This window comes from Pseudoliparis swirei, chromosome 18 (assembly GCF_029220125.1).
Source record: "Pseudoliparis swirei isolate HS2019 ecotype Mariana Trench chromosome 18, NWPU_hadal_v1, whole genome shotgun sequence".
Classification (NCBI taxonomy): Eukaryota; Metazoa; Chordata; class Actinopteri; order Perciformes; family Liparidae; genus Pseudoliparis; species Pseudoliparis swirei.
Window position 1 is genome coordinate 2123200 of NC_079405.1, and position 13758 is coordinate 2136957.

A 13758-nucleotide genomic window follows, 5' to 3' on the forward strand; every position below is an offset into this window, starting at 1 on the left:
ACAGGTGTGTATGTGTAGGTGTGTGTATGTGTAGAGGTGTGTATGTGTAGGTGTGTGTATGTGTAGAGGTGTGTATGTGTAGAGGTGTGTATGTGTAGAGGTGTGTGTATGTGTAGAGGTGTATGTGTAGAGGTGTGTGTGAGGTGTGATGTGTAGGTGTGTGTGTGTAGAGGTGTGTGTAGAGGTGTGTGTGTAGAGGTGTGTGTAGAGGTGTGTGTGTAGAGGTGTGTGTATAGGTGTGTGTGTAGAGGTGTGTGTATAGGTGTGTATGTAGGTGTGTATGTGTAGAGGTGTGTATGTGTACAGGTGTGTATGTGTAGAGGTGTGTATGTGTACAGGTGTGTATGTGTAGAGGTGTGTATGTGTAGGTGTGTATGTGTAGAGGTGTGTATGTGTAGGTGTGTATGTGTAGAGGTGTGTATGTGTATGTGTAGAGGTGTGTAGGTGTAGAGGTGTGTATGTGTAGAGGTGTGTATGTGTAGAGGTGTGTATGTGTACAGGTGTGTATGTGTAGGTGTGTGTATGTGTAGGTGTGTGGATGTGTAGAGGTGTGTATGTGTAGGTGTGTGTATGTGTAGAGGTGTGTAGTGTGTATGTGTAGAGGTGTGTATGTGTAGAGGTGTGTATGTGTACAGGTGTGTATGTGTAGAGGTGTGTATGTGTAGAGGTGTGTATGTGTAGGTGTGTGTATGTGTGGCAGAGGTATGTGTAGAGGTGTATGTGTAGAGGTGTGTATGTGTAGAGGTGTGTATGTAGAGGTGTGTATGTGTGTGTATGTACAGGTGTATGTGTAGAGGTGGTGTATGTGTAGAGGTGTGTATGTGTGTGTGTATGTGTAGAGGTGTGTATGTAGAGGTGTGTATGTAGGTGTGTATGTGTAGAGGTGTAGGTGTGTATGTGTAGAGGTGTATGTGTAGGTGTGTGTATGTGTAGAGGTGTGTGTGTAGAGGTGTGTGTGTAGTGTGTGTATGTGTAGGTGTGGCGTGTGTATGTAGAGGTGTGTATGTGTAGAGGTGGTGTAGAGGTGTGTGTAGGTGTGTATGTGTAGAGGTGTGTATGTGTAGGTGTGTATGTGTACATGTGTGGATGTGTAGAGGTGTGTATGTGTAGAGGTGTGTATGTGTAGAGGTGTATGTGTAGTGTAGAGGTGTGTATGTAGGTGTGTGTGTAGAGGTGTGTGTGTATAGGTGTGTGTGTATAGGTGTGTGTAGAGGTGTGTGTAGAGGTGTGTGTGTATAGGTGTGTGTGTGTGTGTAGAGGTGTGTGTAGAGGTGTGTATATGTGTATGTGTAGAGGTGTGTACAGGTATGTGGTGAGGTGTGTATGTACAGGTGTGTATGTGTAGAGGTGTGTGTATGTGTAGAGGTGTGTGTGCAGAGGTGTAAGGTGTGTGTGTACAGGTGTGTATGTGTACATGTGTGTATGTGTACAGGTGTGTATGTGTACATGTGTGTATGTGTACAGGTGTGTATGTGTACAGGTGTGTATGTGTAGAGGTGTGTATGTGTAGAGGTGTGTATGTGTGTTTGTGTAGAGGTGTATGTAGAGGTGTGTATGTGTAGAGGTGTATGTAGTGTATGTGTAGGTGTGTATGTGTATGTGTATGTAGGTGTTGTAGAGGTGTGTATGTGTAGGTGTGTATGTAGAGGTGTGTAGTGTGTATGTGTAGAGGTGTGTATGTAGAGGTGTATGTGTACAGGTGTAGGTGTGTGTAGGTGTAGAGGTGTGTATACAGGTGTGTATGAGAGGTGTGTGTAGAGGTGTGTGTGTATAGGTGTGTGTGTAGAGGTGTGTGTGTAGAGGTGTGTGTGTATAGGTGTGTGTGTAGAGGTGTGTGTAGAGGTGTGTGTGTGTAGAGGTGTGTGTGGAGAGGTGTGTGTGTGTAGAGGTGTGTGTGTGTAGAGGTGTGTGTAGAGGTGTGTATGTAGAGGTGGGGTATGTGTAGAGGTGTACATGTAGGTGTGTGTATGTGTAGAGGTGTGTATGTGTAGAGGTGTGTATGTGTAGGTGTGTGTATGTGTAGGTGTGTGTATGTGTAGAGGTGTGTATGTGTAGAGGTGTGTATGTGTAGAGGTGTGTATGTATGTGTATGTGTGTGTATGTAGAGGATGTGTACAGGTGTATGTGTAGAGGTGTGTATGTGTAGAGGTGTGTATGTGTAGAGGTGTGTATGTGTAGGTGTGCGTGCGTGTGTATGTGTAGAGGTGTGTGTGTATGTGTATGTACAGGTGTGTGTGTAGGTGTGTATGTAGAGGTGTGTATGTGCAGAGGTAGTGTGTATGTGTACAGGTGTGTATGTGTACAGGTGTGTGTAGAGGTGTGTATGTGTAGAGGTGTGTGTATGTAGAGGTAAGTGTGTAGAGGTGTGTATGTAGAGGTGTGTAAGGTGTATGTGTAGTATGTGTATGTGTAGAGGTGTGTATGTGTAGAGGTGTGTGGCGTGCAGGTGTGTATGTGTAGAGGTGTGTATGTGTAGAGGTGTGTAAGTGTAGAGGTGCAGAGGTGTACAGGTGTGTATGTACAGGTGTGTATGTGTAGAGGTGTGTGTAGAGGTGTATGTAGAGGTGTATGTAGAGGTGTGTATGTGTAGAGGTGTATGTGTAGAGGGTGTAGAGGTGTGTATGTGTAGAGGTGTATGTAGAGGTGTGTATGTGTACAGGTGTGTGTGTAGAGGTGTGTACAGGTGTGGCGTAGAGGTGTAAGTGTAGAGGTGTATGTGTAGAGGTGTGGCGTGTACAGGTGTGTATGTGGCAGAGGTAATGTGTAGGTGCAGAGGTAAAGGTGTAGAGTGTGTATGTGTAGAGGTGTGTATGTAGAGGTGTATGTGTAGAGGTATGTGTACAGGTGTGATGTAGAGGTGTGTATGTGTAGGTGTATGTGTGAGGTGTGTGTAGAGGTATGTGTAGAGGTGGCGGGCAGGTGTGTGGGCGTAGAGGTGCATGTAGAGGTGGCGTGTACAGGTGTGTATGTGTGTAGAGGTGTGTATGTGCAGAGGTAAGTGTGTAGAGGGGTGTGTATGTGTACAGGTGTGTGCGTGGAGGTGTGTAAGGAGGTATGTAGAGGTGTGCAGTAGGTGTATGTGCAGAGGTGTATGTGTGCCATGTATGTGTAGAGGTGTGTATGTGTAGAGGTGTGTATGTGTAGAGGTGTGTATGTGTAGAGGTGTGTATGTGTAGGTGTGTGTATGTGTACAGGTGTGTATGTGTACAGGTGTGTATGTGTACAAAAAAGTGTAGAGGTGTATGTGAGGTATGTGCACAGGTGTATGTGTAGGTGGCGGCTGGTGTGTATGTGTAGGTGTGTGTTGCAGAGGTGTGTATGTAGAGGTGTAAAGTGTAGGTGTATGTGTAGAGGTGTATGTGTAGAGGGTGTGTATGTGTAGAGGTGTGTGTACAGGTGTGTATGTACAGGTGTATGTAGAGGTGTGTATGTGTACAGGTGTGTATGTACAGGTGTGTAAGTGTGTAGAGGTGTGTGTGTGTAGAGGTAAGTGTGTAGAGGTATGTGTACAGGTGTGCAGGAGGTGTGTAGAGGTGTGTATGTGTAGAGGTGTGTATGTAGAGGTGTGTATGTGTACAGGTGTATGTAGAGGTGTGCAGGGTGCAGAGGTGTGTATGTGTAGAGGTGTGTATGCAGAGGTGTGGCGTAGAGGTATGTGTGCAGGTAAAGTGTGTAGAGGTGTAGAGGTAAGTGAGGTGTGAGTGTGTATGTAGAGGCAAGTGTGTAGAGGTGGCGTAGAGGTGTGTATGTACAGGTGGATGTAGAGGTGTGTATGTAGAGGTGTATGTGTAGGTGTGTATGTACAGGTGTGTGTGTAGAGGTGTATGTGTAGAGGTGTGTATGTGTAGGTGTGTGTACAGGTGTGTATGTGTAGGTGTGTGTGTAACAGGTGGTAAGTGTGTAGAGGTGTATGTGTAGTGTGTATGTAAACAGGTGTGTAAGTGTACAGGTGTGTAAGGGGAAGGAGGTGTGTGGCGTACAGGTGTGTATGTAGAGGTGTGTACAGGTGTGTGGTGCACAGGTGTATGTGTACAGGTGTGTGGTGCAGGTGTGTATGTGTAGAGGTGTGTATTTTAGGGGAGGTGTTTTAAGGTGTTTTTAAGAGGGGGGGTTTTTTGTTGTAAAAGGTGTTTTGGTGTAAAAGGTTGGTATGTGTAAAAAGGGGTTTTTTTTTTTCCCCCCCCCCCCCCCCCCCCCCTGGGGGGTTTAGGTTTTTGGGTTAATTTTTTTGTTTTTTTTTTTACAGTTGGTGTTGTTTTTACCTTTGGGCCTCTTTTTTTTTTGGCGGCCACCCCCTTCCCGCCCTTTCCCCCCCCGGGGCCCCCCCATCCCCCCGGGCCCCCTCCCCAGGGCCCTTTCCCAGTTTGGGGATCAGGGGTTTTTCCCCCCTGAATTTCCCCCAGGATCAGGGTTTTGAGGACCAAGACCCGGGCCCCCAGCCTCCCCCTTCCCCCTTTTTTCCCTTTTTTCCTCCTTCCTCCCCCTTTTTTTCCTTTTCCCCCCTTTTTCCCCCCACCTGGCCGGGCCCAACCCCCTGGGCCCTTCCCCGGGCTGTTCTTTTGGCCGGGAACTTTCACCACCCTCCTTTCAGGGTTCTCCTCCCATTTTCCCTCCCTTTTTTCCTTTTCCTCCTCTCTTTTTTTCCTTTTCCTCCCCCCTTTTTTCCTTTTCCCCCCTTTTTCACCTGGGCCCAAACCTTTTTCGGCCTTTCCCGCTTTTCTTGGCGGATTTTTTCAACCACCCCTTAGGGTTTCCTTCCACCCCCTTTTCTTTTCTTCCCCCTAATTGGCGGCAGAAAATTTCGGCCTTCACGTTGTTCCGGGGGAACTTAAAACCCCCTTCCTTCAGGGTTTTTTCCTTCCGACTGCCAAAGAGCCCACCAGCCGGGCCGGACGTGGCCGCGCCACGGGCCGGACGCTGGTGGCCCGTAGTACCGTACATCGTATTTAATCAGGGGGGCAGGGTTTTTTTTACCCTTTTCCCCGAACTGACTGGGTTTTCTTTGAAAGTCACGGTTTTGGACCCGTGGTCCAGAGCAAGCCCCCAACCCGGTCGCCCCCAGGTGTCATCGGTCGGCCTTTAGGCCTGAAGAACATTTAAATGTGGGAACATGGGTTCCCCATTTCCGGGTTCTTGTGTCCCTGAAGGTTTCCAGTCTTGTGAAACCTGGGGTTCTAGTCTTTTTGTCCCTGGGGTTCCCCAGTCTCCGTGTACCTAAGGTTCTTCCAGTCTCGGGGTCCCTGGGGTTCTAGTCTCTTTTGTCCCTGAGGTTCTCCAGAAATCTTTTGTACCTGGGGTTCCCCAGTTTTCTGGTTTCTGTGTCCCTATTCCCCAGTTTTGGATTCTGTGTCCCTGGGGTTCCCAGTCTCTTTTCTTGTGTCCCTGGGGTTCCCCAGTCTCTGGTTTTTGGTCCCTGGGGTTCTAGTCTCGGTTTCTGTGTCCCTGGGGTTCCCCGTCTCGGGGTTTCTGTGTACCTGAGGTTCTCCAGTCTCTGGTTCTGTGTACCTGAGGTTCTCCAGTCTCTGGTTCTGTGTACCTGAGGTTCTCCAGTCTCTGGTTCTGGCTCAGTTCTCCGTGCAGTTCTCCGACCTTCAGGCCCATGAGCCCCAGCAGGATGTGGAGCCGGTGAGCTTGTTTCCTGGTCTGAGTGAAGCACATCACGTGGTCCTGGAAGGTTCTGGGGGCAGCCGAAGCCCCACTTTGGGTCCAGACACTAGTACATCGTAGTACTAGTACATCGTAGTACTAGTACATCGTAGTACATCGTAGTACTAGTACATCGTAGTACATCGTAGTACTAGTACATCGTAGTACTCAGAATACAACGAAGTACTACATCGTAGCAATGGGGAAAGCGTTACATCGTAGTACTAGTACATCGTAGTACATCGTAGTACTAGTACATCGTAGTACTAGTACATCGTAGTACTAGTACATCGTAGTACATCGTAGTACATCGTAGTACTAGTACATCGTAGGTCATTCAGAAAAGTTGGGGCACATCGTGCGGCCGTTTAGTACCAGTGCCATCGTAAAGAAACGAGTACATCAGTACTAGTACACATCAGACATATCGTAGTAATAGTACACGGTACCAGCACGGACATTAGTACACCGAATACTAGTACATCGTGCACGGCACATCGGTACACCGGAAAAGCAGCATCGTAGTACATCATAGTACGGCACATCGTAGTATTAACGAAAAGGCATATCGTAGTACCAGTACACCAGCCGTAATGGCAAGGTCGAAAGGCGCGCACACGTCGGCACGGCACAGGTCACGCAGGTCAGAAGAAGGTCGGTATACGAGAAGAAAATATCGAGGTTTGCGGCCATCGGTACGGTGGCCGCAGGCCATCGAGATATCGCCACACGCGGATGGATGATGACGGGACGCGACGATGCGGCGAGATGGCCTGCCTGCTGATTGATGATGCTGCTCTCGGCACGCCGACTTCAATAGCCGAGCAAAACAGATTTTGCGCGCCGGCGGCCAGGGATGGCCAGGCGCGATGCCATATTTCGAGACTTCAGGTCCAACCTGCACCTGGACACACCACGACCCGCCGAGACCCGGTCACCCGGTGACCCGGTCACCACGAGGGTTCCCGGTCACCCCGTAGTCCAGCAATGGCTCAGGACTCTAAAGACGCCTGCTAACGGTCTCACCGACGGTCAGGCAGGTGGTGATGAGGGACCTGGGCTAGCTGGGCGGCCACTCGAGTGGACCTGGATCCCAGCTCTGGTGGGACCAACTGCAACTGCCACCCGCCTGGCCCTGGGCTTGTAGATCACTTCCAACACCGGGCAGCAAGGAAGGCCGCCGCCTCCCTGGGAGGAGAGGAGTGATGTCATTAATCCACCGCTCGGGGTTATCTATTTCGTCTGGAGACCAAGGGCTAGTAGAACAGGACCGGGTCTCGGTGGCGGGCGCAGGCGCACAGGTCTCTCAGCAGCCGATGGGCACGCAGGGCCTTCTGATGGGACGGCAGCCAGCCCAGAGCAAGATGGCCTGAGGAGACAGAGGTTTAGCGAGCTGGGCGAAGCTATCGCGGCTAACGGCTAACAGGCTGGGGCTGGGTCCTAGTGTGCCCTCCATCGCAGGGGACAGAGAGATGGAGAGAGGCAGAGAAAAGAGACAAAGATGGACGGATAGACAGGGAGACTAAGACAAAAAGAAAGAGACAGATGGAGAAGGATGGAGAGAGAGACAAAAAGACGGAGAGAGATAGATGGAGAAGAACGGAGAGAGAGACAGAACAGAGATTTGAAGACAACCTCCTGGACACGGCGCATTTCAGGATCGGTCGGGACAGGTTCATGCTGTCGAAGGTCAGCTGGTCGTCAGATGAGGCGCCGAAGAAATCCACCCGAGCCTGAGAGAGAGCGCCACGCGCCCGTTACCACGGCGACCAAACACAAAAACAGTTCAACGAGAGGAAGTCCAGCCTCTTCCTCACCTGCTCTCCGTAGCCTCCTCTTCCTCACGCTTTGAGCCTAAGGTGTCTGAGACAGGAAGTGTTTTATCACCAAATCTTCAGCTCATCAGATGTCAGAATAAAGCTTCACACCCACCGGATTTGGTCAGCACTCCTCATCGCCCGAGTCAAACCCATCATCAGCAGCCTCCGGCCAGGAGGCTCACATCTCGTTTTCACGCTCTTCCTCCTCCTCCTCCTCCTCCTTCTTCTTCTTCTTCTCTGGGTTCTTCTCTGAGGAACCTTCAGCCAGGTCGACCTCAGGCGTTTTCTCCTGCAGATGAAAATAAAACTCCACCTTTAAAAATGCAATCCCGAAGTGGAACCGCCAGACAGACGGAGAACGCCAGCGTGATCTACCCGCCTCTTCTTTCTGATTTTGTCTATTTTCTGGTCCAGAGTGGTTGCGGTTCTCTGCAAATGAAGAACACAAATATAAAAAAACACTGTTGGAGAACGTTAGAGGAACCCAAAGACTTCTGGAGAACATTAGAGGACCTAAAGACTTCTGGAGAACGTGAGAGGACCTAAAGACTTCTGGAGAACATTAGAGGACCTAGACTCTGAGAACATTAGAGGATCCCAGACTTCTTGGAGAACATTAGAACCATGAGAACATTAGACCCCTAAAGACTTCTGGGAGAATGTTAGAGGACCCCAAGACTTCTGGAGAACATTAGAGACCTCCAAAGACTTGAGAATGCAGAGGACCCAAAGACTTCTTGGAGAACGTGAGGAGGAACCAAAGAGACTCTGGAGAACGTTAGAGGACCTAAAGACTTTGGAGAACATTAGAGGACCCAAGACTTGAATGTTAGGAGGACCTAAATACTTGGAGAAATATTGAGACCTAAAGACTTCTGGAGTAACAATAGAGGACCTAAAGTCTCTGAGAATGTTAGAGGACCTAAAGACTTGGAGAAATATTATAGTCCTAAAGACTTGGAGAACGCGGAGGACCGAAGACGGAACATTAGAGGAACCTAAAGACTTCTGAGAACGTTGAGGACCTGAAGACTTGAGGAACATTAGAGGCACGAAGCACTGAGAACATTAGAGGTACCCCTAAAGACGGAGAACATTAGAGGACCCAAAGACTCTGGAGAACATTAGGAGGAACCTAAAGACTCTTGGAGAACGTTGAGGACCTAAAGACTTTGAGTAGAACATTAGAGGTACCAAGACTCTGGAGAAGATGAACCCAAAGACTTCTGGAGAATGCTAGAGGACCTAAAGACTCTGGAGAAATATTAGAGAACCTAAAGACTTGGAGAACATTAGAGGACCAAAGACTTTGGAGAACATTAGAGAACCTGAAGACTTGGAGAACATTAGAGGACCTAAAGACTTGGAGAACATTAGAGGACCCAAAGACTTCTTGAGAACGTTAGAGGACCCAAAGACTCTGAATATTAGAGGAACCTAAAGACTTGGAGAACATTAGAGGACCTAAAGACTTGGAGAACGTTAGAGGACCTAAAGACTTATAACATTGAGGACCTAAAGACTTCTGAGAAATGAGGACCCAAAGACTTCTGAACATTAGAGGACCTAAAGACTTCTGGAGAACATTAGAGGACCTAAAGACTTGAGAACGCAAGTAGAGGACCCCAAGGACTTCTGAGAACATTGGAGGACCGAAGACTTCTGGAGAACATTAGAACCTAAAGACTTCTGGAGAACATGAGGACCCAAAGACTTGGAGAACAAGTAGAGGACGAAGACTTGAGAACATTAGAGGACCCAAAGACTCTCTGGAGAACGCTGGAGGACCAAAGACTTGGAGAATAGGAGGACCTAAAGACTTGAGAACTAGAGGACCCAAAGACTCTGGAGAACATTAGAGTGACCCAAAGACTTCTGGAGAACGCGAGAATCAAAGAATTTCTGGAGAACGGAGAGGAACCCAAAGACTTCTGGAGAACGTTAGAGGACCCAAAGACTTCTGAGAACGTTAGGAGGACCCAAAGACTTCAGGAGAACGTGAGAGGACCCAGACTCTGAGAACATTAGAGGACCCAAGACTTGGAGAACGTAGAGGACCTAAAGACTTGAGAACGTAGAGAACCAAAGACTTGGAGAACGTTAGGAGGACCCAAAGACTCTTGGAGAACATGAGGACCTAAAGACTTGGAGAACATTAGAGGAACCTAAAGACTTCTGGAGAACGTTAGGAGGACCTAAAGACGGAGAACACAGAGGACCCAAAGACTTCTGAGAACATTAGAGGACCTAGACTTGGAGCAGAACTAGAGGACCCAAAGACTTTGGAGAACATTAGAGGAATGTAGCACTTGGAGAACACAGAGGACCTAAAGAATTTGGAATATTGAGGACCTAAAGACTTCTGGAGAACATTAGAGGACCTAAAGACTTCTGGAGAACTTTAGAGGACCTAAAGACTTCTGGAGAACGTTAGAGGACCGAAGCACTGCCGGAGATGTGACCCGATGGTTCCTCTGGGTTCCTCTGCTCCCACTTGTTCTGAGCTGCTGTTTAAGGACGCCTCCATGGCCCAGTCCTCCTTCGCTCGGAGCGCCCGCCCGCTGTCAAAGTCGGCGTTGAAGTCTTTGACGCCGCGAGTCCCGAGCTTCTTCTTCCTGTTCAGGACGATCGGCTCGTCCTGAAATATCAGAAATACACATTATATTAATACACACAAACAAATACACACATCAATTAATATACAACTAATACTTTAATATACGATGCATTTAAACATACACATGTGTACATATTAATTATATTCAGTGACAATTTAAAATCACTGGAATATTAAATAAAATATATATATATATATCATAATAGTACAGTTTACTAAAGATGAAATACATGTTAGATCCCCTCAGATTGTAAAACTGACAATTGTTATTTTATACTAAAATGAATGATTCTACATCATAAACATCTAATATTTTAATTTAATTTAGCTTGCGTTCCTATACATTTAATATATATATATAAATAAATTAAAATATCTATAAATAATGTTATATATATATATATACACAAAATATACATATATATATATATATTATATATATATGAAGAGAGAGATATAAAAACAGAGAGGAGAGAGAGAGAGAGAGACACTGAAGAGACTTCCGGTCACTTTATAACTACATAAACAACATTATAATCGGATAAAAAGACGGTTAATCGTTTCCCAGCCGGACTCTGGGTCTCCCGGAGCCGGCTGGCCTCGCCTCCTCTCGGGGGGACGGACTCACCTCCGGCTCCGACGCGGTGTCGGACTCCTCCGGACTCTCGTCCTCGTCCTGGATCGTCCCGATCAGCCCAAACTGTTCCAACATGGCGGACTCTGGACCGGTTCTAGACGGACTCGGTAGAAGTTCTGACTCGGTAAAAGTTCTGTCGTGTTCACTCAAAACACACACGTACACGAGTACACACGTGTGTTGACGGAAACAGGATGTGGGAACGGTCTGTTACCGGTTCACGGTCTTATCCTTCTTCTTCTATGTTTTAATGGCGGTTGTCAAACAGCTTTTAGGCGCATCACCGCCATCTACTGAGTTGGAGGGTGAACTACACTAAAAAAGAAAACCAGAGATAAATATAAATAAATAAAATAAATAAAATAAATAAAATAAATAAAATAAATAAAATAAATAAAATAAATAAAATAAATAAAATAAATAAATAAATAAATAAACAACAAAATAAATAAAATATTTTTATTATTATTATTTTTGATCGTAAATAGGCTAGAACATATTTCCAACACTATCAATAATCGTTAAAAGGGACATAGTAAGGAGGAGATGTATCTGTTTTTATAGTACGTATTGGAGGATACTCCCAACTGGCATTTCCCTGTTTTTACCCGCAACGCTGGCACAGATGTTGCTTTTAAACCCCGCCCCTCCTGCCCCCACATATACTTTACATATAAAGCACCCATCATCAAGTGTGTCTGGAGCTGACAGGGTTGATAAATATCTATAAATACATATATTCATCTGAACACAACCAGCCCAGAAGGCCGCTATCAGCCAGCGCCGGGCGTTCAAGGGAAGTGTGTTTTGGCCCACTGCCATTCACACTGTATGTATATATATATATATGATCAGCCAAGTCCTCATCATTAGGACCTCTATCCCCTCCATCCAAGACCCACCAGACTCACCTACCTATTATGTGTATAGTGTTATATATTATTTTTTCCTCATACTCTCCATGTGTATACTTACAACCCAGTCTTGTACTTTACGTGTTTGTTTTGTTCTGTCTTGTTTTTCGTACCTTTCACCTGTTTGCTTCACTCCCACCGAATGTTGCATCAATCACACATATCATTTTTTAAACTGCGTCGCAATGTTTAACGCAAACATCGACAGTAAGAGGAGCGTGTTCTTTAACTTGCTCATGTTTGTAATATATGAATTAAATAGTAAATCATCAGGAAGTCATCCTCCGTATTTGGAGTTCCGTGGTCTTCGCAATATACAAACCGATAAGCCGGTGTGTGTGTCTGTGTGTGTGTGTGTTCGTGTGGGCGTGTGTTAATCATGTTGCACACACACACACACACACACATACATGGCTGACCCTTAAACACCAGCTTTCCTGGAAAGTGGATTCTCTTTCACCGCAGGATGAGGTCACCAAACAGGAAACAGGAAGCAGATCCTAAATGTTCACGGCGACCTCCGTTAGATACAGAACACGACACTCAGATTAATATAGCGACCCCTGAGATTAAAATGGTGACGTTTAAATTAAAATGGTGACCACGCGGATTGTTTTGATGATCTGTAGATTAATAAAGTGACCCATCAGATACATTTGGTGACCCTTGAAATGAATATGGAGACCCATCAGATTATCTTCAGTCAAATAAGGGCTGAAGGTTTCCCTTTGACACACTAGAGTTACATTCTTTGAAACTCAACGAGGAGGAAGAGGAGGCGGAGGAGGGGGGAAGAGGGAGACAGGAGGAGGGGAGGAGGAGTCAGTCCCTGGGATAAAACCTGCCTGTAGAGAGGAGGAAAGAGCCAGAATGTGATGGAGAACAAGAACTCATCAGATCCAGAACCAACAGAAGCTCCTCCTCCTGTGAGTCCACCTTTCAACTGTTACTGAAGCCAGACAGACAGACAGAGAGAGAGAGAGAGACAGAGAGACAGAGAGAGAGACAGAGAGAGAGAGAGAGAGACAGAGAGAGACAGAGACAGAGAGAGAGAGAGACAGAGAGACAGAGACAGAGAGAGAGAGACAGAGAGAGAGACAGAGAGAGAGAGAGAGAGAGAGAGAGAGAGGCTAGAGAGATGGCAGAGACAGACAGACAGAGAGAGAGAGAGACAGAGAGACAGAGAGACAGAGAGAGAGACAGAGAGAGAGAGAGAGAGAGAGATGACAGAGGAGAGAGAGAGAGTACAGAGAGACAGGAGGTAGAGAGAGAGAGAGAGAGAGACAGAGAGACAGAGAGATGGAGAGACAGAGAGAGAGAGAGATGAGAGAGAGAGAGAGAGAGAGAGAGAGAGAGAGAGAGACAGAGAGAGAGAGATGAGAGAGAGAGGAGAGAGAGAGAGAGACAGAGAGAGACAGAGACAGAGTTACAGAGACAGAGCTACAGAGACAGAGTTACAGAGACAGAGAGACAGAGGTACAGAGACAGAGTTACAGAGACAGAGGTACAGAGACAGAGAGAGAGAGAGAGGTTGGTGACAGAGAGACAGAGACAGAGACAGAGAGAGACAGAGAGAGAGAGAGAGACAGAGACAGAGACAGAGAGAGAGAGACAGACAGAGAGACAGAGAGAGACAGAGAGACAGAGAGAGACAGAGAGAGAGAGAGACAGGTAGCCTCTCATCATGGACAGGTGAGTCCTAAAGTTACTAAACTACGGTCAAGAAGTGACAATAATCTGGTTGTGTTTGTGCGTCCGGGTCTCTAAGCCCGGCTCCCCTCCAATAACCACCGGACAATGAGCCCCTGTGTGTGTCTGTGTGTGTGTCTGTGTGTGTGTCTGTGTGTGTGTCTGTGGTCCCTCGGCTGTATTTCCCCCATCAGTTCCTGGTGGAATTTGACTTTCATCGCAAAAAAGAACGATGGTCAAGAACGTGGTTTAACAAAGATTATATAATTATTCCTCCGAAAGCTGAATAGGCTATTGTTATGTTGTTCTATTGTTTTGTTGTTATGTTGTTCTATTGTTTTGTTGTTATGTTGTTATGTTGTTATGTTGTTATGTTGGCCATCTTGGATTACGGCCGTCGCCGTGTTGTTCTTTTTCGCAACCGGTAAAAGGAAG